Source organism: Natator depressus, chromosome 6 (assembly GCF_965152275.1).
Source record: "Natator depressus isolate rNatDep1 chromosome 6, rNatDep2.hap1, whole genome shotgun sequence".
Lineage (NCBI taxonomy): Eukaryota > Metazoa > Chordata > Testudines > Cheloniidae > Natator > Natator depressus.
Genome location: NC_134239.1, coordinates 77,728,145 through 77,751,726, shown reverse-complemented (window position 1 = coordinate 77,751,726; position 23,582 = coordinate 77,728,145). Strand labels below are relative to the sequence as shown.

Genomic DNA, 23,582 nt, shown 5'->3' with positions numbered 1-23,582 from the left:
AAAAATATATTAAAAAAATACAGTGTGTATACTATGGTATATTCACATTGTGTTTATATGAATACTTCAGTGTTGTTATCAAGGATGCTTTGGTTTGTTCTGCAATCTTTTCTTACTGAGAAAGTCATTTTAAGCAATTATGAGTTTAACAGCTAATACCTGCTCATCTTCCCAACCTTAGCCTCCTATTAAGTCTTTGTCATTCAAAGGAGTAGTAGTGACGTTAACAAACTTTATGCTCATTCTTATACAATAGACAGGAATCAAAGAACAGCAGACAGATCATGTAATGTGACATTTGTCCATTCCAATATTCTTTGAATGTAAGAAATGTTAATGGTGCTGCTGAGGCCATGGAAATAGATGAGCACAATACTTATGTACCATGAAACAAATTCAGTTACCAGTGACACAGGCTGCTCTGAGAAGCAGCATGTCTTGAACATAGCTTTCTAAAGGGTGAGAGCCTCTCCCTAGTAACGAAGTTCAGCCTGCACTGGCCCTGCAGGTCTGAGGTTATTCTTACACCAAAGCCCATTACTTGGCAAGCCAACTGCTGTGCCTGTGAGCTGTATTTAATAATGGCAAACAAGAAGTGGGATAATATTTAGTTTCTTACTTTCCCTACAAGCCCCGCAAAAATTACAAGCTAAATTTTACTATACCATGGTAACAACTATGGGAAGGGAACAGAGGGCTGCAGATCACTGCATGTTCACTAAAGTTTCCTCTGGGAATGAGGGGAGGAATTTGAGAAGCTGCACCCTTTTAAATCTAACAGTTAAGGGTTTTACAGAGAATTCTGTTCTGAATTCTTAGTAATCCAGAGATTGCCCCGCTTGTATTGCCCTGCACTTCTATCCGTTTTCTTCTCACAGCACCGCTCCCTCAGGATAGCAACATAAGGCTCTAAGATATTAAAACCCAAACAGAAACTCAGAATAGCATACTTTAGCCTCCAACAATCTTAAAGTTAAGCATGGGATTAAGTGCTTAAAGTTAAATATATTGTCACAGTTACAGAGTGGAATATGCCTCAGACCCCTTTTAGTCCCTCTGAAGTGCACCTCTGAAGTGACAAACCTGGCTTCCTGCACCTCACTCTGAACCATGCAGCCCAATCACTCAACAGCAGTTCCCTTGTTTCCCAACTGCATTAACATGAGAAGCCCAGCTGCTTTTGACACCTGTAAACCCTTCCATTCCAGGGACCTGTGACGAGGCAGTTGATTAAAGTGACTCAAAAGTAGCATCTTCAAAACAAAGCATTATTTATTCATTCCCCAAAGGTACAAAGTATGTAGAGCTAAGGAGAAAAACAACAAAAGATCTACTATATACATGGCTCTTACACCTAAATCTTTCTGTGCCAGCTTTTGTAAATGCTCCTCAGCCCTGCTAACCCCTATCTCTGGCTGGGAGAAACAGATGTACTGCTTACACATGCTCTCTCTGGTTATTCCCTTCCTAGCCTGTCAGCTTTCATGACATTCCCTGGGCAATCTCTGGCCACTCACTCAACTTTGCTCCCTTTTCTAGGTCCGGGGTCCTGAAATAGTTTCGTGTTCCCTTAGATTTCTCTCTTTTCACCCTTGGCAAAACATCTATGTCACCAGGGTGAGGCCAAGGGGCCACCTCTTCAGGGCTATGCACCTAGCTGCTGTGTTGGAGAATTTGTTGAGATGCTCCTTATCTAGGCCATTGTTCTAGTTTTCTTGTTTGGTTTCTTTAACAACCCCTTTTGACCTAACTCCACAGCAAGCAGCCTGTTATAAACAAGCACACAAAGACATACAACAGATTTATAAAAAATAATACAGATATTTCCCAGTTCTCCACACATGTGCCTAACTGCTCTCCTGAATTGGGGCCCAAATGAGTAGTACCATTTTATGTATGCATGTGTTCCTAACACATTTCACTCATGAAACCTGTTAAATGAAAACGAACCTGTTTATGAAAGTAAATCTTATTTTATTATATATATCTTCCTGAAGGAATACTATGTTGAAGGAATAATAAATTACTTTTACCTGTCTTCTGAGCATATGAATTTTTATTTAAACAAGTTTCAGATTTTCTTTCTGGTCAACAGTTTTTTTTCATTTCTTTTAAGAAATCAGACATTAAGTACTCTTGATATTAGTGGCTTACACTTTCTTCTCCTTTGTGTTTATGATAACTTTTTTATATACCAATTTGCTTATACTGCAGTCTATACCGGTAATTCTGTACATTGCCTGACCTATGAATGGAAAAATAATAACAAGTTAAAACAGTCATTTTACCTGAAGTCGATAAGGCCATAACACTCACCCTGCCTTCAATTCACATGCTCAATTTTCATCCACTCACTCTCGACTTCGAGAGGAAGGAATAATGACAGGTTAGAGGCACTTTATTTCAAAATTCACTCACAAAGTTACTGACAACCATTTTTCCACAGAAAAGTCTTTGCTGCTTGACCCTCGTGAGCTGTTTACATGAAAAATGCACTTACTTCTAGATTAACGATAGTGGAGTCTAATTCCATACCAAACATATAGCAATTGCTCTAGCATCTCTGTTTTTGATATGAGACCAAAAATAGGGATAATTTGTCTCAAATTGCAGTCACTTCAGTCATAATAAAATCTCACTGAGTACTGTTTGCTTTCAGTACTTTCATTAGGTAAGCTGGGGCTGTTATTAAGGTACCAACACATAAATGTTATATTAGCACTTAACAGTAGCACAGTATTCTCCTCCAGGAGATGAATTCTAACCTTGTCAATATAATTCTGCTCTGAGTGCTGTAAAACAGTTTGAAAAGATGAAATACTGGCGCTTTGCACTGAAAAAAAAAAGTCATGCTCATTCAGGCTTAAAGGCCACTTTGTTGGCCCAAGGTGCTGAGGTACTGTTTAGAAAATAAGTCTAAAGAAGCTCTCTCAGGTCAAGTCAAGCATTGAGACAAACTTTTCTACTTTCTTGTACTTGTCTTAGGTTGTTAAATCAATTACTTAGTATTTCTGCTTGCCTTCAGCTGCCATTTAGAATATGAAAGGAAATATAGGAAAGGCCAAGATAAAGTACATTTTCAAACGCAACAAATGATAATCATTCTGAGTGAAAGACATGCACTGTGCACCCAGTCTCATAAATAGGGCCCTACCAAATTCACAATCCATTCTGATCAATTTCACGGCCATAGGATTTGATATTTAGTCAATTTCGCATTTTCAGATGTTTACATCTGAAATTTCATAGTGTTGTAACTGTGAAGGTCCTAACCTAAAAAGTGGTTTGGGATGGGGTGAGGTTACAAAGCTGTTATAGGAGGGTTACAGGATTGCCACAGTCTCTTCTGTGCTGCCTTCAGAGCTGGGGAGCTGCAGGGAGTTCCCAGAGGTAGAGGTGGGTCTGATTTTCCCCATGCTGTTGGGAGCACCCCAGCTGGGGGCTCCTAGCTGCTAGTCCCATCCAGGCTAGGGACAGGACTTGTCCTAACCCTGCACAGCTGCTCTTGGCGGGAGATCAGACCCATCTCCGGGTACCTCCTCCGGCTACAGGAAGCTCTGCGGCTGGGGCACTCCCAGCAGCTCGGGGAAGATTGGACCCACCTTCACCTCGGGAAGCCTTCTCTGGCTGCAGGAAGCTCTGGAGCTGCTGCCCAGCCAGAGATTCATGCAGCAGTGGGAGATACCCAGAGGTGGGTCTGATCTCCCCCTGAGAGCAGCTGTGCAGGGAAGAGTAAGTCCCATCTCTCCCCAGCCCAGGAACTAGCAGCTGGGTATTCAGGGTATTCAGTTATTTAAGGCTCACTTTTTCAAACAAATAGAACATCTCTGTTCTTCAAAAATGACAGTGCTTTTTTGAAAATAAGTTGGGAGAGGTCACTGTTTAAAGAGCTAATAACAGACAATGGAATATAAGAAAGATCTTTAATGCCCTGCCCCTCTCACTTCCCTTCAGGATTTATTTCATGGTCTGTGACAAATTTTTCATCGTTGTGAATTTGGTTGGGCCCTACTCATAAACTTGCATTTTGCAGCAACCCAACCTTTAACTTAAAGCACAAGCGATGGAGCTGCTGGGAACTAAAGATCCTTCTTATATTCCATTGTCTGTTATTGGCTCTTTAAACAGTGACCTCTCCCACTTATTTTCAAAAAGGCACTGTCATTTTTGAAGAACAGAAATGTTCTATTTGTTTGAAAAAGTGAGCCAAAGTTGTTACTTCTAAGCTGCCTTAAATAACTGAATACCCTTTCTTTAGCATCTGCAGCATACAAGGTATTTCTTATAGCATCAGGAAGTGCCAGGGAATACTGTATATAAGGAGCCAGGATTATTTAAGGTAAAATTGGCAATTTTTAAAAGTTACTTACAATCTAGTTATATTAATCTTTAAAATGTGAGTGGGTTATACTGGATTGGGAAACAACAGGTAGGTAATTGTATGGGGGCCCTGATTCACCAAGATACTTAAGCAAATCAAATAAATGGGAATATTCACTGTGCTTAAATTTATTCACGTTTACGGAGCTTGCTGAACTGGGGTCTGAATCTGTAAAGATGGTCAGGGTAGGAGGTTATTGAACTGACCTTTGTATCAAAACAATTAATATAAAAAAATCTCTCACCGCTTCTTGCCAAATGAAGGAAAGTTCACAACTGCAGTTTCTCCCAGATTTTTAAACATATAATTAACCTGTACCTGGCTACCTTTCCACATTAACAATAAAACGGTGGTTTAAAACAGAACTGCTATATGCTCATACACAAATGCTTTCCTGAGTTTTCTTTCTGTCAAAGGACTTATATGCCTTAAGTTTGTATGCCTCATTTGATCAGGACATGCAAGCATATGAACTACAGAAACACAAGATGGATTTAAGAGGCAGGCTGCAAATTTATTAATATAACACTGGGATGAGGGAGGGTACCAGGCATTTAACAGGTTCCAGTGGCTCTAACCAATAGCTCCATGTATACCCGCCAAGGCGTGGCAGAGGTTGCCAATGGAAGACCTCAGTCTGTGAAGACTTCTATAGGCATAAGGGCTACCAGTGAAATTCCAGGTCTCATTTACCTCTGGAAGTGGCCTTTTTAGCCTTTATATGCACTTGACACCTGTCACTAACTGTGACAAGCTAATCAGTTTTACTTTTCCTAATATTAAACTTACGAGTCCTATTGCTTTCCACCCAGCTGTGCCTCCATGATGCTGCGAAGAAGATGAAAAAAAACACTGGACCTTGGAAAATTTGGTTCAATGGGGAAAATTCCTTACTGATCCTATAACAGGTCATTGGGTAGATCTAAAAACATAGCTCCCATGCTACAACTAAAGGGAGGGAGAGTGGTTAAGCTACATGGGAAAAGATGCATTTGAAAAGCTTGGGAGAGTTTAAATGTGTATGTGTGGGGGGACAGCACAGGGTACATGCAAGAGCAACTTGGCTAGCTCTGTCACCCATCCCCAGCCAGTGGGAAGGTGGCAGATCTGAGGTAGGTTGGGCAGTTGCCTCTCTTGCCCCATGTGTGCTCTTGCATCTCCCACCCCTTCTGCCTTCTGGGCATCATGTTACATCCCCCACAGTCTGTTCAAGATCCTTTCCTTTTGACTGCTGACAGGGCTCTGAGGGAGATGGTTAGTTTGATTTCATTCTGTTTTCACTCTTCATGTACAAGAGTTACATGAATCCCATCACTTATTCCAGTGAATGCCTAATTGGGTGTTGTATTACTACAAAACAGAGTGGCAGTCATTGCAGTGAACACACCTAAATCAAAACCACTGCACTATAAGTGATGTAAATTAACTTAAGAAGAATGTGACACTCAAAAATGTTTAAATTAAAATAAGTCTTGCTAATTGTTAAAGTTTTTTTAATTAAAAAACTGAAAAAGCCCACCACTTCCAAATGAAAGAGGGAGTTAAAAAATATTCAGATCTGACAAGCATGTTTTCAATCCAATATCGTATTTTACCTAATGAAAAAATGTATTTGAAAAAAGATACATATTTTACATATTTACATTGATTACATATATTCGCTTGTTTGGGTTTCTTCCTTTAAGTACATTACAAAGATTTCCTTTTGCTGTATGTGTGGAGGTTAAGGTTTAGTGATTTCATGAGTGAATATGGGATCTGACTACATTTGAGAGAGAGAAATATATGGGTAACTGCTAGTTCTACAAAGAACTGACTTAGAGAACAAAAACTGTTGTTTCTTTTAGAAGTTTAGTTTATGCAAACCTTCTCTGGTATGTATTATTTCACCATTACAGTGGCAAGATTAATGTGCCTTTAAATAATACATTTAAAATTTCCTTTACACTGTCTGCATAAAACAGATTGTACCAGACTCCAGAGATCCAGTTTAAGCTTTGCTACAGTCTCCTAGAACAATAGGTTTATGACTTTTATAAGTGGTGATTCCACTAGGAAAACTGCAGAGAAATAAAATGTCAATTCCTGAGGAAAGAAAGACAAAAGTAAACCTCCTTTTCAGCATTCTAGTTTGTCAAACACGTATGAGCCAAATATATCTCTGGTGTAACTCTACAGATTTCAGTGGGTAAATCTGGCAGGTCCAGTCTTTCATAGTGATAAAATTAAGTGTGAAGCATCTTTTCTTTTCAAAGCTTACTGTTGTGAACTACAAGAAATAATACAGCCTGTTATTTTGAATTCGTTTCTGAAATTACACAGGTTATTTGTTGTGTACTTAAAAAAAAGTATTAACACAATTTAAAGTCAGTATCCAAGATTGGTTGATGAAAATGGATTTTTAAAAGCTTTAGTATTTATTATGGAAGCAAAAAGGACTTTGCTATTTAAAAATCATGTTTCTGTCTGAAATTTTGCACCCTAATTCTGCAATGTGTTGCACAGAGAGGTGTGTACTTAGACTTCAGTGAGGCTCTGTGTGGGTTCAGCAGCCCTCTTGTAGAGGATCAACTGGAGGATGGGGGCCATATTTATTTACTGTTATTAAAAGTAACACTCAGTGTTAATGTAATTGATAGAGACTATACAAAAAGGACCTCTATTTTTTCTGTTTGTTTACTCTGTGCATTTGATAGCATATTCTGAATGGCTTGTTTCACTACCTGTACAATTTATAGACAGTTTCCCCTGATGTTTGTGTGGGTCTTTTGCATGCATTTTTAAAAACAGGGGAAGTGGTCACAGAAGTGCAAAAACTGGCTTGGAAACTTAGGGCAAGATTTTTAAAGGAATTTAGGTGCCTGTCTCGCATTGGTTTCAGTACTTCCAGATGAGGCTCTTTGCATAATCATGGTGTAAAATTCTATGGTGGTGCCTTGAAGTTAGCTATCAGATGAAAGATGGTCAATTTAACTTTTGGCGATAAGACACTTTTGAGTGTACACGAGTGCAACTCCAATTATGTACAAAAGGAATGTAAGGGAACTGGGTTATATGGGAGTCAGGGATACAACTGGTTACAGTCAGGGCTTGTCATGAGGACAGACCACCTAAACTTCTTCTGTAGTCAATCAAGCATGTCAAAAGCAACTCACAAGAGAACTAACTAAAGATACCCCCTTAAGCCTCATCCTGCAGAGACTTACATATGTGCTCAACTACATGCACTGTGAGGAGTTCCAAAGTCAATGGGACTATTCATAGTGTATAAAGTTAAGCACCTGTGTAAGTCTTCACAGGACTGGGACCATAGTGACTGAAGTCCTGCAGATAATTCTGATCTGAATAATGAGTATTATACACACTTTTTCTCAGAGGATTTTTTAAGAAGTTAAGCAAATGTAGATGCTCATGACGACTGAAAGCGCTTAGACACTGAACTGTTATATCCAAGTATGGTACAGGTTTTTACATACAACTGAGCTAATGCATCACAGTCAGCTATTCTAGCTGTTAAGATTTCCATGAGCAGAGATTGTATTAACTTATTGATACAATAAGTATTACTTGTGTTCAATTATTTGATGATTCTGTGATGTGCAGTAGGGCTCATGTTGAAATTTAAGGCATAAATTATACAGAAATCTTTCTGGTGTACTTTTAATATAAGGGACACCAAGATTAGTGTGTAGCATTTGATTTCTAGTTCTGGTTCTCTTCTACATTGTTTTATATCTTTGGATTTTTAAATATAATTTACTTGAGAAATTTAAGAGGCTGGGTGCTAACTATATTTAGGTTGTGTGTCATGAACAAATATCCACTGAGAACACAATAGAGACTAGAATCCCATCTCACTTCTGACATAGCTAGTGTTGAACCCATACCTCTAGAACGAATAAGCAACTGAAACTCGAAGAACCTTGGAAAGACTGTACGGAAAGATCATAATACCAGTGTTATACCAGGCTCCTGCTTTTGGGCTGTCAATCAGACAGCTTTCTTGAACACTAAATTCACAGAAATATTTTATTATAGTAAATTACAAAAAGTAAACAAGAAAAAAAAACCCAAAAGTTACCACCTGCCTGTTTCCATTTAAAAAAAAAAATTCCTCCTGGATAATCCCAAAACCACACATAATTTCAGATGGAATTCCCTTTTGCTTAATTTATCAACTAAGGACTATAGTGTTTTTTCTGTCTCATTATCCAGTGACAAAGGCTCAATAACCCTATAGCCTGTGTTTTTTCAACTAGCCATTTAATTTTACTCATTTCAATCTCTTTTCAAAACACATTTTAGAGTCAGAGGACACAATGTATATCAGCATGAGAGCATGACAAGATTTTTACATTGCTGGACATCAACCTAGGGAAAAAAGTCACAGAATAACAATGGAAAGTATACAAGGAAATTTCTTACACTTTAAGATTAAAATAAATTTAATTGAGAGTACTGATTATACCAGATTTCCTGTACACAATACTTGAGAGTGTTTATTTAAACTAGTGACATTTGAAGAAGTTCACTCTTTAGAGTTCCACAAATTGCACATAGAGCAAAAACATGTAACATTAGGAATAAGCCATTTCTAAGTCAACTGATTCATCAAAAGGTGTAACAAATAGGAGTTTAATAATTTTGATGAATTTATAGCAGTGAGCTAGAGTTCTAAGAGAAGCAAAATCTTAGATGATTGCTTCTTTTCATTTAGTACCGTGTCTCTATGAATGAATCTGTATTTCAACAACACAAAGGAAGAAATAATAGTTACTGATACTATGCAAATGAATGCATCCTTTGCAAAGCACTGAAAATGTAGAGTGGGCTTTATGTCCTACCCACTGCTTATTCTGTCTTTCCACCAGAGCCTCTGTGCCTGATCTCTAAAAACCCATACTGAGAAGGCAACCATCTTACTCATTATGGCCTTTAATCTCCCTTGCTGATAGTTTTAAATTTTTAAACAGCACTATGTCGCGCTTCCTTTTATGTGTTCTCATAGCTACAGAAATAATTTTAGAAGCAAAATATCTAAACAGTAAGCATAATAAAAATGAAACAGGTTAAAGCTTAATAGCAGCAGGGAGCAGATGTAGCAAAACTCTACCAGTTCCCCTACATTTCCCCCCCAGCAGGGACTTTCTATCAAGCTGTGAGTTAGTTCCATAGTATAATGCAGGCTGCTGTTACAGCAATTGCACCTTCCTATACCTCAGTATTGTACTAAGAATTCACTTTGATTTCTGATTTCTTTCTTTGTAATAATAATGTTTAAAGCAGTTCCTGCAGAGCTAAATGTAAAGTCAAGCACTATATGCCAGATGATCAGAAGGGCATGAAAATGTGAAATTGATAAGAAAATAATTATATATTGAAAAGCTATTTTCTTTGCTTTAAAAATATTAACTTTTCTCTTGCCAAACTGAAGGTTCTTGAGCCAAGATAAAACCAGTTAATGATTAAAGTTAAGGTTCCTTGAAATACCTCTCAAACATACATCATTCAATATATCAGTTACAATGTGGAAAAAAGATACCTATTCAAGGAACAAAGTAATAAATTGATAGCAATATAAACTGAAAGCAAATGAAGTCTGCCACATGAAACATGATCACAGACTGTCACTCTTGAGGGTTTTATTCTTCATGTGGAGTGTCAAAAATAAGCACTTTTGGAAAGAGACTAACTGAATGAAGGATGTTAAAGGTGGAAATGTTCTACCTGATGAAAAGCAGTTGAGGAGGTATATTCAAATATGGACAAGAGAAAATTTAATGGCCAAAATCTCTTCCGTGGCCATTAAAAATGGCTTACTTTAAGAGTCACAGTGGAAATGTCAGGTGTTGCTATAAGTTGTCTTTGCAAGTCTGCTTCGCATCTGAAGTCTTGAACACACTTGAGCTGTGGAGTTTATTTTCAAACACAAAACCTTAATTATGACTCCATACTTCCTCCAGAATACATTATATACCACCCACTTAGCCTGTGAACATGTCAATGCTAATGTTGCTGAGGTTGTAATTAAGTTTTTGTGTTATACAGTAAGGAAGGTTAATATGGTGTGTGTTTACTTATTTGTTGGAGGCAGAAAGAAGTTGATTGTAGGGATATGGGGTGAAATCTTGACTGTACTGAAGTCAATGGCAAGACTTCCATAAACTTCAGTGGGGGTCAGTATTTTACCCATGGGGTAGGTCACTGCCATTGGTAACATGCTGTGTAGATGTGCAGTTAAGAAGAGTCTCATAAATTGGCATTTCCTTGCTTTCAAGGATTTGCACTGCAAGTTGTCACAATTTAATCTCCCTTAATCCCACTACTCTGTTTTTGTTTTGTTTATAGCACGTAGGGAGCGACATCTAAAGCAGACCATGACTGCTCAGAAAGGTCAGCTATAGGGAGACGGAGCAAATGGACTATACTAGCTTCTTATTCATTTTCAGGTGCAATTCACCGTGTTGGAATTAGTCATTAAAGTCCTACATTGTTTGGACCCTAGCTTCTGAGAGACCAGAAGGCAGTGCTAGACAGTGCCATAGCAGTAGAGACCAGCTGATAACAGTTACTATATTTGGGCACCTGGAAAGGTTGAAGCAGGATATATACAGGGCCCTTGACTCTGGAACTCATTCAGATGTTGATCCAACAGAGTCTGGATTTGTTAATAGACACATACATACTTCTTACCATTTGTTACACTAAGATATTTTTTAAAATACATGAGTTCACACAATATCAAAACAGAGAGAGACATACAAATTCACTACATGTGTAGCTATATTGTATATGGACATCTAACTACATACAAAAATGTGCTCAGAAACAGTAAAGGACACATTTTAAAAGCTGATAAACTACAGATCAAGAATTGAGAAATGTTGGCAATTAATATTTTTGTCAGTAAATACTTAATATTTTCTTTCATTTTCTAAACTATATGGCTTTAGATTTCTTTTTAATTTTATCTATATGCACAAATTCTTTTTGTAGTCAATCACAGACAATTACCCTGGATGTTTCAACAAAAAATTTTACTGGTGCAAGACCTACTCAAAAACACCTCCACAATATTTATCATTAATACATGTCCCAGACGAAACAAAAACCAGGATTCAAGTTTGTTTCCAGCTTTGTTTGAAAAATTATAACTAGAAGATTGACAGGGAGTTACAAGAATGTACCACACTAGCTGAAAGCATTTATTCTGCTTCATGGCGAAGAACAACAACAGAGAGGAAGTTAAAGTAATTATTCACTGCTGAGTTGGCATACATGTTACTGGGTCAACAGTTAGCACTGTCTGATGTGCCGAAGTTTAAAGTGGCATAAAAATAATGTTAGTTCACATTCATGTCACTCTGAATACTAGCTTGAAAGTGGAGTAGAGAAAAGGACAAAGATTTTTTTTTTGTTTTTGACATTTATGAATAATTAGATTGGTGAAGATGTGGAGTTATATTTTGGAGCCCATATGATAAGACTGAAGGGAAAGGAATGGGATGAAATTATATATTATGTCCAGAACAGAGGAACCTGAGATTTTAATAGGGTACTGGAGTACATAGGATACCTTGGATTGTACTATAAATTAGGCTGGGAGAATTTTCTGGTGGAGAAGGTACTTTACTGGGAGCTTTTCCCTTGGTTTCCTAGTTTAGGTTCTGACTCATGACTACAGCCTCAGTTGCAGAGTAATAGGGTTATGTAGCAACTTCCCACTCCAGTAGAAATGAGAGAGCCATGAGGGCTGGACATGAAGGGTGATTTGTTTTGGATGGTGGGTTTTGATTGGGGTTTGATGGGAGAGAGTTCTAGTTTGTATTCTCCTGTTTCATTGTGGGGTTCTTTTAAGGGCAATTTGTCATCCATACACACAGTAGATGGGCTTTGGTTCCTGCCCTAGAGGATACTACTTGTTTGTTCCACTACAGCAGATACAACTCATCAGTGGCTACTGAGTGGTGGCTATAAGGGTGCTACCCATAGATTTGGGATGTGAGGCCCACTGTGGGAGTTGACTAGCTCCTGAGACGTGGGTTCTTGGCTATTTGTTGAGGAGAGTATGAGAGGATTCATAAGGAAGAGACCATTTTCGAGATGTAGACCAGGTATTTAGCACTGATATCAGACTCAGTGGTCTTGTTGAAAGTGTCTTCTTTGGAGCACTCACAACGTTGGCCAAAAAGGGATGCTACTATGCAGTTCATGCTACTAAATGCAAGATCACTGGTTAATAAAAATGCACTTTCTGTTTGTGGACTTTGCAACAGTGGTTGTCCTTTTGGACCCTTGGGGGTTATTCCTGGATGCCCAGACAGCAGCATTAATACTGAAAACAGACGTTTCTTACTGAGGGATCTTGGGCTCTGAATTTTATTTTCCTGTTCCTCTGTTATACCCTGTTAAACCATAGTACAGTAGCAGTGATAAAACAGATTCCTAAGGAACCCTATAGGAGAGAGCTTTTTGGTCCCCATATCACCACTAAATAAAACCTACTGTACCGGAAATGAAGGAGTGAGGACTTACAGTTTGATTATTAGTATCTTTTGATTAAGGGTAGCAAAAGCTGCAAACATATCTGATATCAGTCAAGAACATGGACTTTCATCTGTCAGTTGAAGAGTGCTCATTGCACAAACTAATGCTACCTACACACTCTGTTAGGACAAGTCCCTAGACTGAAGGTAACAAAGAACCCTGTTCCATGCAGAGGCCCCTGAGGTTGATTATCTAACTACTTTCTTGATCTTTCCTCTAACAGGGAGGTTTGAGATGATGTATGACTATGTGTAATTAGGTCTCCAATTTCACGAGGTCGTTTTTCAAGCAAAGGTTGCACTTCAGCACTCTTTAAACAGACCAGCATTCTGCCTTCCTTAAGAAAGCACTGATAACAGGGGCCCAGCTAACGAGACAAAGTTCCTAATGGCCTGCACAAGACATGACAGGTATGGAATCTGACTAGAGGTTGTCACAGGGCAAGATATTGTCTCACCCATCCAGGACAGTGGATGCATTCATGACCTCTTGCTTAGTGCAAAAGTGACAGGCTTAAAACACAACTAATCTCCTCTGCAAAGAAGATGGAAAATCACTCAAAGCACTCAGATAAAGAGACTGCTCCAGGGAAAAACAGTCAGTCTTGATGAACCAGGCTGTTTACCACTCTGAACAACTGGATGGGCAATTCTTCACTGTGTCTCATTTGGAAACAAAATTCTTTGCCTCTATTCTAAATAGATAATAAAGAATGTGGGCCAGATCCTCAACTGGTGTAAATTAACATATTCCATTGACTACAATAGAACAATGCTGATTTACAGCAGCTGTGGTCTGGCATGATATATTCCCATGAAGTAAGTAAACAGACACACACACGACTATAACTATTTTACATTTATGGTCAAAATGAATAAAATGTGTTTTAAAGATAATCTTCATCCATGCTTATTAGAACATTAAGTACTCTGTAATGGTTTTTTATTCACATACATTTAATTTTCAATAAAGGTTTTAGTTAAGACCACACAAACTCTTTCAGTGTTCTCTTTGTTAATTATATTCTGTTTTAAATGCATCAATCTATATAGATTTCACAATTTTTACCAACAGAATATTATAATCCCCCTCCTTACAAATATAAAATAAAAAAAAATAGTGGTAATCCTTTCACATCGCACTGTGGACAAGTGTCAAAAAGCCAGAATATTTCCAAGGTTCTCCAGAGTTCCACTATCTGCATCTGACCCGTGTTAAATATTCTTATTACAATTACTTCAAATGAATACAAAAGCTTTGTTTAATCCTAACCCTGGGGAAATGATATACACCAGGCACAAGATGAAAGACCCACAGCTACTGTGCTGTTTGAATGCACTGCATGTTCTTAACATGGGCTGTAAAAAAAGACCTGTTTTAATATCTCAAATGGAACATTCAAAACATCATCTAGCTGCAAAATAAATATCATAAACCTGATGTGAGAGAAGGAGGACACAGAAACACGCTTTTCATATTATTGAATTTTTGATATTGGTTTATGGCAATATTTTTCAAAATTATTAGTTTTCTTTTGATAATATGACCAATTATATTAATTAAAATGTAGGCGATCTTTTCAGCAATGTAAATGTAGCAGAGTTTAATCTACCTGTCATTTTACATCTTTATAATGTTCATTAACTTCTGTATCTTATATTTCAATTATTCTCTTTGTAATTACCAAGTGAAGAAGGGGGTGACTTTAACTAGCATTTCATATACAATGGCCTATAGGTCAAAGTATATGGCATAATTTCAAATAATGTTTTATATGACTGATTATAAATATTAATATAAAATATAAATAAGTACATGCACTAAAATATATATACAAATACATTTTCCTTGGCTATTAGAGCTTTATAGCATCTACTCTGGATAGTGAAAGGGTACACTATCCAGAGTAGATGCTATAAATCTATTAGAATCTAGAATCTCACAGTGGAGCCCATTTTTCTTCAAAAGTTTCCATGCCCTCTTTAAGATAAAAGGTAATTTACTCCATGGATAAAGAAGATCTCAAGCCTCTGTCCAATTCTTTTTAGCAGGAGTAGTCCCTGTTGTCCAGTGTTTGAACATAACCTCTTTCTGCTCTTACTAGGATAAACAGCCATGGCCATTTACAAATTGTATTCAAATTAATGACTGCCAGTATACTAAAACACCAGGGGCCTGATTTACAAAGAAACTGAAAGATCTTAATGATGAAGATTGGCCTGTAGAGAAGATACTTTCCTGGGAGCCTTGCCCTTGGTTTCCTATTTTAGGTTCTGACTCATGACTACAGCCTCAGTGCCAGAATAATAGGGTTATGTAGCAATTTTCAAAAGTCCCTAAGCATGTTAGTGCTTAAATCCCACAGAAGCCAATGGGATTAGGCTACTAACCTGCTTAGGTGTTTTTTGAAAATCCCACTAAATAACTACTTGCATCTTTAGGTGCCTAAATACTTTGTAAATCTGGCTCCATGGCCAAAAGATTCACATTTGGACACTTAAAGTTACCATCCTAAATCAATAAATAGGCACCTTAATAAAAGTGGCTTGATTTTCATAAATCCTGGAGCACGCTTCGATTCAATGGGATTTGTTGGTGATCAACACTTCTGAAAATCAGGCCACCTTTATTTAGGAACCCGCACTTGTATTAAGGAGCTTAGTTTGGACAACCAGGTTTGAAAGTTTTGCCCAAAATTTTAAAATGAGCAAGGTACATAGACATGATATCCATCGGATAAAGTATGGCAAATCTCTTTCCTCAGCTTCTACATGATGTGCCATTAAGATAAATATTGTCAGTAACCCAAATGATATTTCTGGCAGAGTAAAAGTAATTAGTAGCACTTATTGCTGGGTTTGAAGCAATCATGGACTCTCACAACCACTCACATTAAATAAGAGCCATAAAAAGGCATTTGGGGAACTCCTTGTAGGACTCCCACACAGCACAAAGGCAGTAAATCCAAAGTTACTGCCTTTTAATTGTTGCAATGTACTCCTCCCTGTGTGCTGAGGATGGAGTATGTTTTTAGTTTACTACTGTCTTTGTTGAGGAGTATTTAGTGGAGTGAGATAAGCAGTCCATGCCTGAAATTTTGTTGTGTCAAATCCAAATATGGCAAAAACATCCAGCATGTGTATACTTTTTGATGCCACTAACTGGATTTTTCTATGCAAAATTTATTGATATTGATGATGATGATGATGGATATGCTGGAAACAGTCTAAGTAAAAGAATTAACTCAACATGGAACTAATACAATTTAACCGTAATATCATAATTTATAGAAAGAAAATGAAAATATAAAATGAACTGCTTGAATCAATGGATGTAGACTAACTGGTGTTAGAGTTAGCAATAGATCTTGCTATGATGTTAAATGTTATCTTTCCTTGGAAAAAAAAAGTTCACATTTATTCCACATCTTGTCATTGAATATTTGTTCTGATCTTTCCACTTCTCTGTGATCTCTGTTTCATCCATTTTCCCAAACTCCCCATTAACTATTGCTTCATTAGCACTCAAAATGTACGTAACCATCTGGAAATTCTCACTTATTACTCAAAGTTTAGAATGAAGTTTAAAAACTAAATGTAAATACTGTAAAAGTAAAAAACTGTCCTCAACGTCACCACATATATTAAGTGTTTAAACAAATATTTGCCTTTTTAGGACAAGGAAAAGAAAAAGAGATAAAATTCTGTGCAGATTTGGCAAACCTACCCCCTGAAGTTTTGTATACACCATCACATCTGAATAAGAGATGGAAACCACTTTCACTATCTAGCTACCATTTGTGGGGAACAACATTTCAAAAGTAGTCAAAGGCCTTAGAGTACCCTTATCTCATGGATGAAATCCAACTAGGCTTGGCTTAACAGAGAAATCTTCGATGATCTTAAACACAAAAAGGAAGCTTACAAGAAGTGGAAACTTGGACAGATGACTAGGGAGGAGTATAAAGATATTGCTCGAGCATGCAGGGGTGTAATCAGGAAGGCCAAAGCACAATCGGAGTTGCAGCTAGGAAGGGATGTGAAGGGTAACAAGAAGAATTTCTACAGGTATGTTAGTAACAAGAAGGAGGTTGGGAAAGCGTGGGACCCTTACTGAATGGGGGAGGCAACCTAGTGACAGATGATGTGGATAAAGCTGAAGTACTCATTGCTATTTTTGTCAGCTCCCAGACAGCTGCACTGGGCAGCACAGTATGGGGAGGAGGTGAGCAGCCCCCAGTGGTGAAAGAACAGGTTAAAGACTATTTAGAAAAGCTGGACATGCACAAGTCTATGGGGCTGGAACTAATGCATCCGAGGGTGCTGAGGTAATTGGCTGATGTGATTGCAGAGCCATTGGCCATTATCTTTGAAAACTCATGGAAATCGGGGTAGGTCCTGGACGATTGGAAAAAGGCAACTACAGTGCCCATCTTTAAAAAAGGGAAGAAGAGAATCTGGGGAACTACAGACCTCAGCCTCACCTCAGTCCTTGGAAAAATCATGGAGCAGGTCCTCAAGGAATCCATTTTGAAGCACTTGGAGGAGAGGAAGGTAATCAGGAACAGTCAACATGAATTCACCAAGGGCAAGTCATGCCTGACCAACCTTACTGCCTTCTATGATGACATAACTGGCTCTGTGGATATGGGGAAAGCGGTGGATGTGGATATATCTTGACTTTAGCAAAGCTTTTGATACTGTCTCCCACAGTATTCTTGCCAGCAAGTTAAAGTAGTATGGGTTGGATGAATGGACTATAAGGTGGATAGAAAGCTGGCTAGATCGTCAGGCTCAATGGGTAGTCATCAACAGCTTGATGTCTAGTTGGCAGCCAACATCAAGCGGAGTGCCCCAGGGGTCGGTCCTAGTGCCGGTTTTGTTCAACATCTTCATTAATGATCTGGATGATGGGATGGATTGCACCCTCAGCAAGTTTGTGGATGACATTAAGATAGGGGGAGAGGTAGGAATAGGATAGGGACAGGGTCCAGAGTGACCTAGACAAATTGGAAGATTGGGCCAAAAGAAATCTGATGAGGTTCAACAAGGATAAGTCCAGAGTCCTGTACTTAGGACGGAAGAATCCCTGCTACATGCTGGGGACTGACTAGCTAAGCGGCAGTTCTGCGCAAAAGGACCTGTGAATTATAGTGGACGAGAAACTGGATCTGAGTCAACCATGTGCCCTTATTGCCAAGAAGGCTAATGGCATATTGGGTTGCATTAGTAGGAGCACTGCCAGCAGATCAAGGGAAGTGATTATTCTCTTCTATTCAGCACTGGTGATGCCACATCTGGAGTATTGTGTCCAGTTTTGGGCCCCCCACTACTGAAAGGTTGTGGACAAATTGGAGAGAGTCAGGCAGAGGGCAATGAAAATGATTAGAGAGCTGGGGCACATGACTTACGAGGAGAGGATGAGGGAACTGCGGTTATTTAGTCCGCAGAAGAGAAGAGTGAGGGGGGGATTTGATAGCAGCCTTCAACTACCTTAAGGGGGGTTCCAAAAAGGATGGAGCTCAGCTGTTCTCAGTGGTGGCAGATGACAGAACAAGGAGCAATGGTCTCAAGTTGCAGTGTGGGAGGTCTAGGTTGGATATTAGGAAAAACTATTTCACTAGGAGGGTGGTGAAGCACCAGAATGGGTTACCTAGAGACGTGGTGGAATATCCATCCTTGGAGGTTTTTAGGGCCGGCTTGACAAACCCTGGCTGGGATGATTTAGTTGGGGTTGGTCCTGCTTTGAGCACGGGTTGGACTAGATGACCTCCTGAGGTCTCTTCCAACCCTAATCTTTAGGGGAAAAAAAACACATTTAAAGCCTTAATTCTCCCCCAGAGATGATCAGAATCAATATATTCTTATTTGCCCAACTGTACCCACCTACACTGTAGCTGCACCATGTGTTGGAGGCACAAGGAGTTATTGAAAACTACCTTAATGCACACCTAAACTGCACACCTTAATGCATCCTTTGGGGAACAAGATGCCTCAAAGTGAATGGGGACAGATAGAAAGAAGGTGGGGCCATGGCTTTGCTAGACCACCCTGATGAGCTGGCTGGGCACTCAGGGAGAACTATACTGCACCAATTGAAAGGGGGTAACATTGGGTTTACTACCTTTGTGCTGTGGGGATGCCTGCAAGCAGTTCCTCCTGGAGTTCCCCTTGGTGCCAAAAAGCTCAACACCACACAGTGAGAACTGTGCCTAAAACACACAATTCAACCCTTACTGAGTAAAGTACTTAAATCGATTAAATTAATAAAATTTTGCAGCCAGAATCACTGTAATATCATTATACAATAAATACTTGGAATATTTCCATCTATCAATAATGCCATCTGTCCCATCCAATACAAATGGACTACAATCCATATGGCTTATTTTTTCTATTGATTACTCTGATGAATGAGTTAGCAAAACCACTCACAAAATCATCATATTACATGACACTGTCATTAAAAAGATGCGAAGAAAAGAAAAACACAAGATGATACTTGTCTGGAAAACTGTCAGTTCAATCTACAGGAAGTTTTAGAAATGTTATGCTATACACTTAAAAAAATAAAATAAAATAAAATAAAAGGGAGAAGCTCTAAATGTTAACTACTAGGTTAGCCAGAAACTGCCCTACTCTGGAACACGCAAAATTATTATTAGTAATTATTTATATTACAGTAACTTGTAAAGTGTGCTACCTGCCTTACAGACATCCAGGAAGAGGCAGCCCCGCCGCAAAGAACGTACAAGATGCATGAAAAGTGGAGGAACAGAGGAGAAGGGTTACAACATACGAAGTGATTTGGCTGATGATTCCACATGGCTTGTTAGTTCCAATTATTTTTTCGCCTTTGACTATTCATATTCTTACCCTTGCCTATATTCTATTTTAATTGCTTCTGCTCTTATCTTTTGTTTTATCTTGGCTTTAACCCTTGCCTACCTCTCAACTATTTAATTCCACCATAATCACCATGTAATAACAATCCATATGACTTGCTGACCCATTGTTTCCGGCTTGGTCCCTGTGCTTCTCCCTTTCCCTTTCCCTATGGGTAGGGGAAAGGGAGAAGGAGAAAGAAAACTCTTTTGCCCTGCAAGCTTCCCTTGTGCCCCACTGCTGGTGTTGTATCTCCCTGGGACTAGGCTTTTAAAAGGATTGCCTTTCTGAAGAAATAAGAACTGGTGCTGAACTTAAATACCTCTCTGACATCCTCTGTCTAGCTTTTAAAAAAATTCTCAGTGAAACCTTGTTTGTGAAGAATCTCAGATTCTCACAATGTCAAAAGCAGCAAGGGAAGCTTTTCAATTACCACCATGCAACACTCAATACTTCCACAGGCATTTTGTGATTATTAAACATTTATATGTCTGTAACACATTTCAGTCAGAAGGATCCCAAAGTGCTCAACACTGCACAGGTAAGGAATCACTCACCAACACTAAAATGTTGCCATACTCAGTGTTGAACACAGAGGCTATTGAGCAGCACTCAGCTATGATACACAAAAGCTTACAGCAGAAAATGGAAATTCCTGTTGCCATCTAAATCACAAGTGAAATTGGCCTAGATACTGGGGTTAGCTTCCCTATTCTTATAAAAAAAATACCCTTTTGATCTTTAATAACGACAGATGGTCAGGATCTTAGCTTTCTGGTTCATCTGAAAGACAACACCTCCAGCAATACTGTCATCGGCTAACACCATCCTGGGGCATTGGTTGAGTACTGAATCACAGGGAAGAGTGTGTGATGAGCCACTATGGAATTCATGCAGTTATCTGTGCTTTTCTTGGAAGTCTAATAAATGTACTGCCCAGGCCTAACGCTACTTCAATTATAAAATCTGGTAAGATTACAGACAGAAGCTATATAATTGCAGGAAATTGATGGTACCCTGCATGAATGTTCTTAAATAATCTTTTACCATCACCTCCCTTTCATAATTCAGTATTTCTGATGTTATCTTGCCTTTGGATCAAATGGAACAACAGATCTTTATTTACTGAAATAGACAAAACAAAAAAAAACAACAATTCAAAATCTTAGAAAGTAGATGTCTTTCAAAACCCAGTAAACTTTACACAAAGTTCAGAAGCCTGAATTTATGAATTTACTTTGAGATTGACACATTTTTAAAGAACAAGAGAAATGAATTTTCTGAGAACATTTTGCAATATATTTCATAACAGCAGTGAGTTGGTTCTTAACCTGCTTTCCTCCATTTGAAGTTAAACTATTGCATAAGTAGAACGAGATGAGTACCTTTTACCAGCTATTAGGGGTTTTCTTCCTCTTTCACATTCTTTCAATCTCATTTTAATTTAATGTCTATTAAATACTTGCCAATTATCAGACATCCCCAATAGCAATTATAAATAGAATTATAATTCCATCTAACAGAAGCCAGGAGAAAAAAGATATAATTTAACGCTAGTATACATGTGTACTGATCTGCTCACTGCCTTTTAAGTTAGAGACTTACAGAGCAAAATTACAGAGAATAAGATCAAAGGAGAAAGCTAAAAGCTCCAAGTGATACTTCTGGATAGGAGGCCAAGGGATGTAGAGTGGATTAAGAGGGCTATGACAAAAAGAACAATCAGTACGTAGTCTCCTTTTGTCATACACCCATTTTTCCCATTTTATCTAGCAACAGCAACTGCAGATGGCTGAAGTCATAAGAAGTGAGATAAAGGATGTGGGCTTATTTTACAGTGAAAACGTCAGCAAATAACTAGTAATGGCAGATGAAGGCGTGCACTGACCAGGTAGTCAACTCACAAATTGCAAATGCAGATGCCAAACCTCTTATAGAACGGCCTGTTCTTTCTGGGTGATAAGTCTTTAACCTTATGGGATAAGTATTTAATCTTCTGAGCTACTCTGACTTTCTGTTCCTCTTTTAACTTTAACAAACTTTAACAAACAACAAATGATTATTGTTTGTAAAATAATGTGTGTAAGCTCGGTAAAACTTTAGAATTCACTTTATATCCAGGGAGGCTCTCTCTCTGTTGCAACGAAGAGGGACCAGGAAAACAAGAGGTTAACTAACTTAGAACTCCAACAGGTGAAAAAAAAACCCAGCAGGGAATATCCTTCCACATAGATTCTTTGTCTCCTTGTTCACAGCTGGAAATGTTTTTCAAGGATGGGGGACCTGAAACTATAAAAAAGAGGGGCAAACACATAACCCCGTACTGTAGATGCAGCCTACAAGCGACAAAAGGGGTTTTACCATTGCTATAGGAACACCACCGCCTCGAGCAACAGTAGCTCAACTGACAGGAGCATTCTGCTAGGGGTTAGGTCGGCATACCTATGACATTCAGGGGTGTGGATTTTTCACATCCCTGAGTGCTGTAGCTATGTTGATGTAAACTTTAAGTGTAGACCAGGCCTACGGCTCAAATCCAAGACTTCAACAGTGCCTGTCTGGGGAGTTTTCAGCTCTCACGTAGGCTCTTCAGGCAGAGAAGTCAGACAACATTGCAGTGAGACATAACTGAGCTCTAGGAGAGATAGAGGGGGATATATGCTTAGGCACATATCAGTGTAGAACTCCTGAGAGGGAGATGAACTTTTCCTAGTAATTCCCTGTAGGATTCACTCTTGCCTGGCCAGTGACATATTTAGCTGTGAGATGGCCATGAGGGATTTTCCATTCCTGATCTTCCTCTCATTCCTTCCCCATTCTCCCCTTCCCATCCCCCATAATCCATATTATTCTCCCATAACTGAATTTCATCTCTGCTTTCTCTCTAACATAGAAGATCTGGAAGGGAAAGAAGTTAGAGAAAAGAAAAATGAGAGGTGAGAACTAAAGCATAATGTGTCATTTCAGCTTTCCATGTCAAACAAAAATGGAAAGGAAATCAGTGAATTGGTGCTGATATACCAGCCTTGACTAACACATGTTTTACTTACTGCTTCTGGTAGGTGAAGCCATGCAATGTTTCTAATTGTTGCTGCTCAGTACAGTGAGAGAAAAGGTATATATGACAAACAGCAACAGACATTAACTGAAAAGGCATCTGAAATGAGGAAAAAACCTAATATCTGGTAAATGAAATTGCTTTAACTGAAATGTAATTATTTATTTGTATTGCAGTAGTGCCCAGAAGATCCTACAGGTCCCATTATAATAGCCACTTCACGAATACATAGTAACAGACAGCCCTTGCCTGAAGAATTTACAATTTAAACAGATTACGTATACAGACAAATTACGTATACAAAGAGTGGCAGAGAAAACAAGGGCACAGAGAAGTAATGTGGCTTGCTAAAAGGTAACTTAGTCAGAAAATAGAAGAGCCAGGAACAGAAGAAAGGTCTCTTAGCTCTCAGACTAGTTCCATATTCATTATATCATGTTGCCTCTGCATGATAATGGTTCTTTAAAATTTTGATAAGTGTTTGCAAAAATTGATGATACAGGGTTTGCAGGAAAGTAAACATTTGGGAGTTGTGGAAATGGTAAAAGAGTAACAGTTGTGGTGTTACAAGAAGGAAGTTTTTGTTTAATGATAAAACCCAGTTATATAAATGTAACTGTATGTGCAACTCTGTGCAGTCACACTGGATGGAAGCTTGGTAATTAAATTATCCAAGGGAGTCAGGTAGAGTGGCTACTACCACCACTATGCT

At 38.5% G+C, this 23,582-nt stretch overlaps 1 protein-coding gene across 2 annotated transcripts in view; it reads right to left on the bottom strand.

The window, feature by feature from the left end:
• Positions 1 to 23,582, bottom strand: part of DPH6 (diphthamine biosynthesis 6) — a 366,355-nt gene that overhangs the window by 66,465 nt on the left and 276,308 nt on the right. The gene's annotated exons all lie outside the window — the stretch shown is intronic.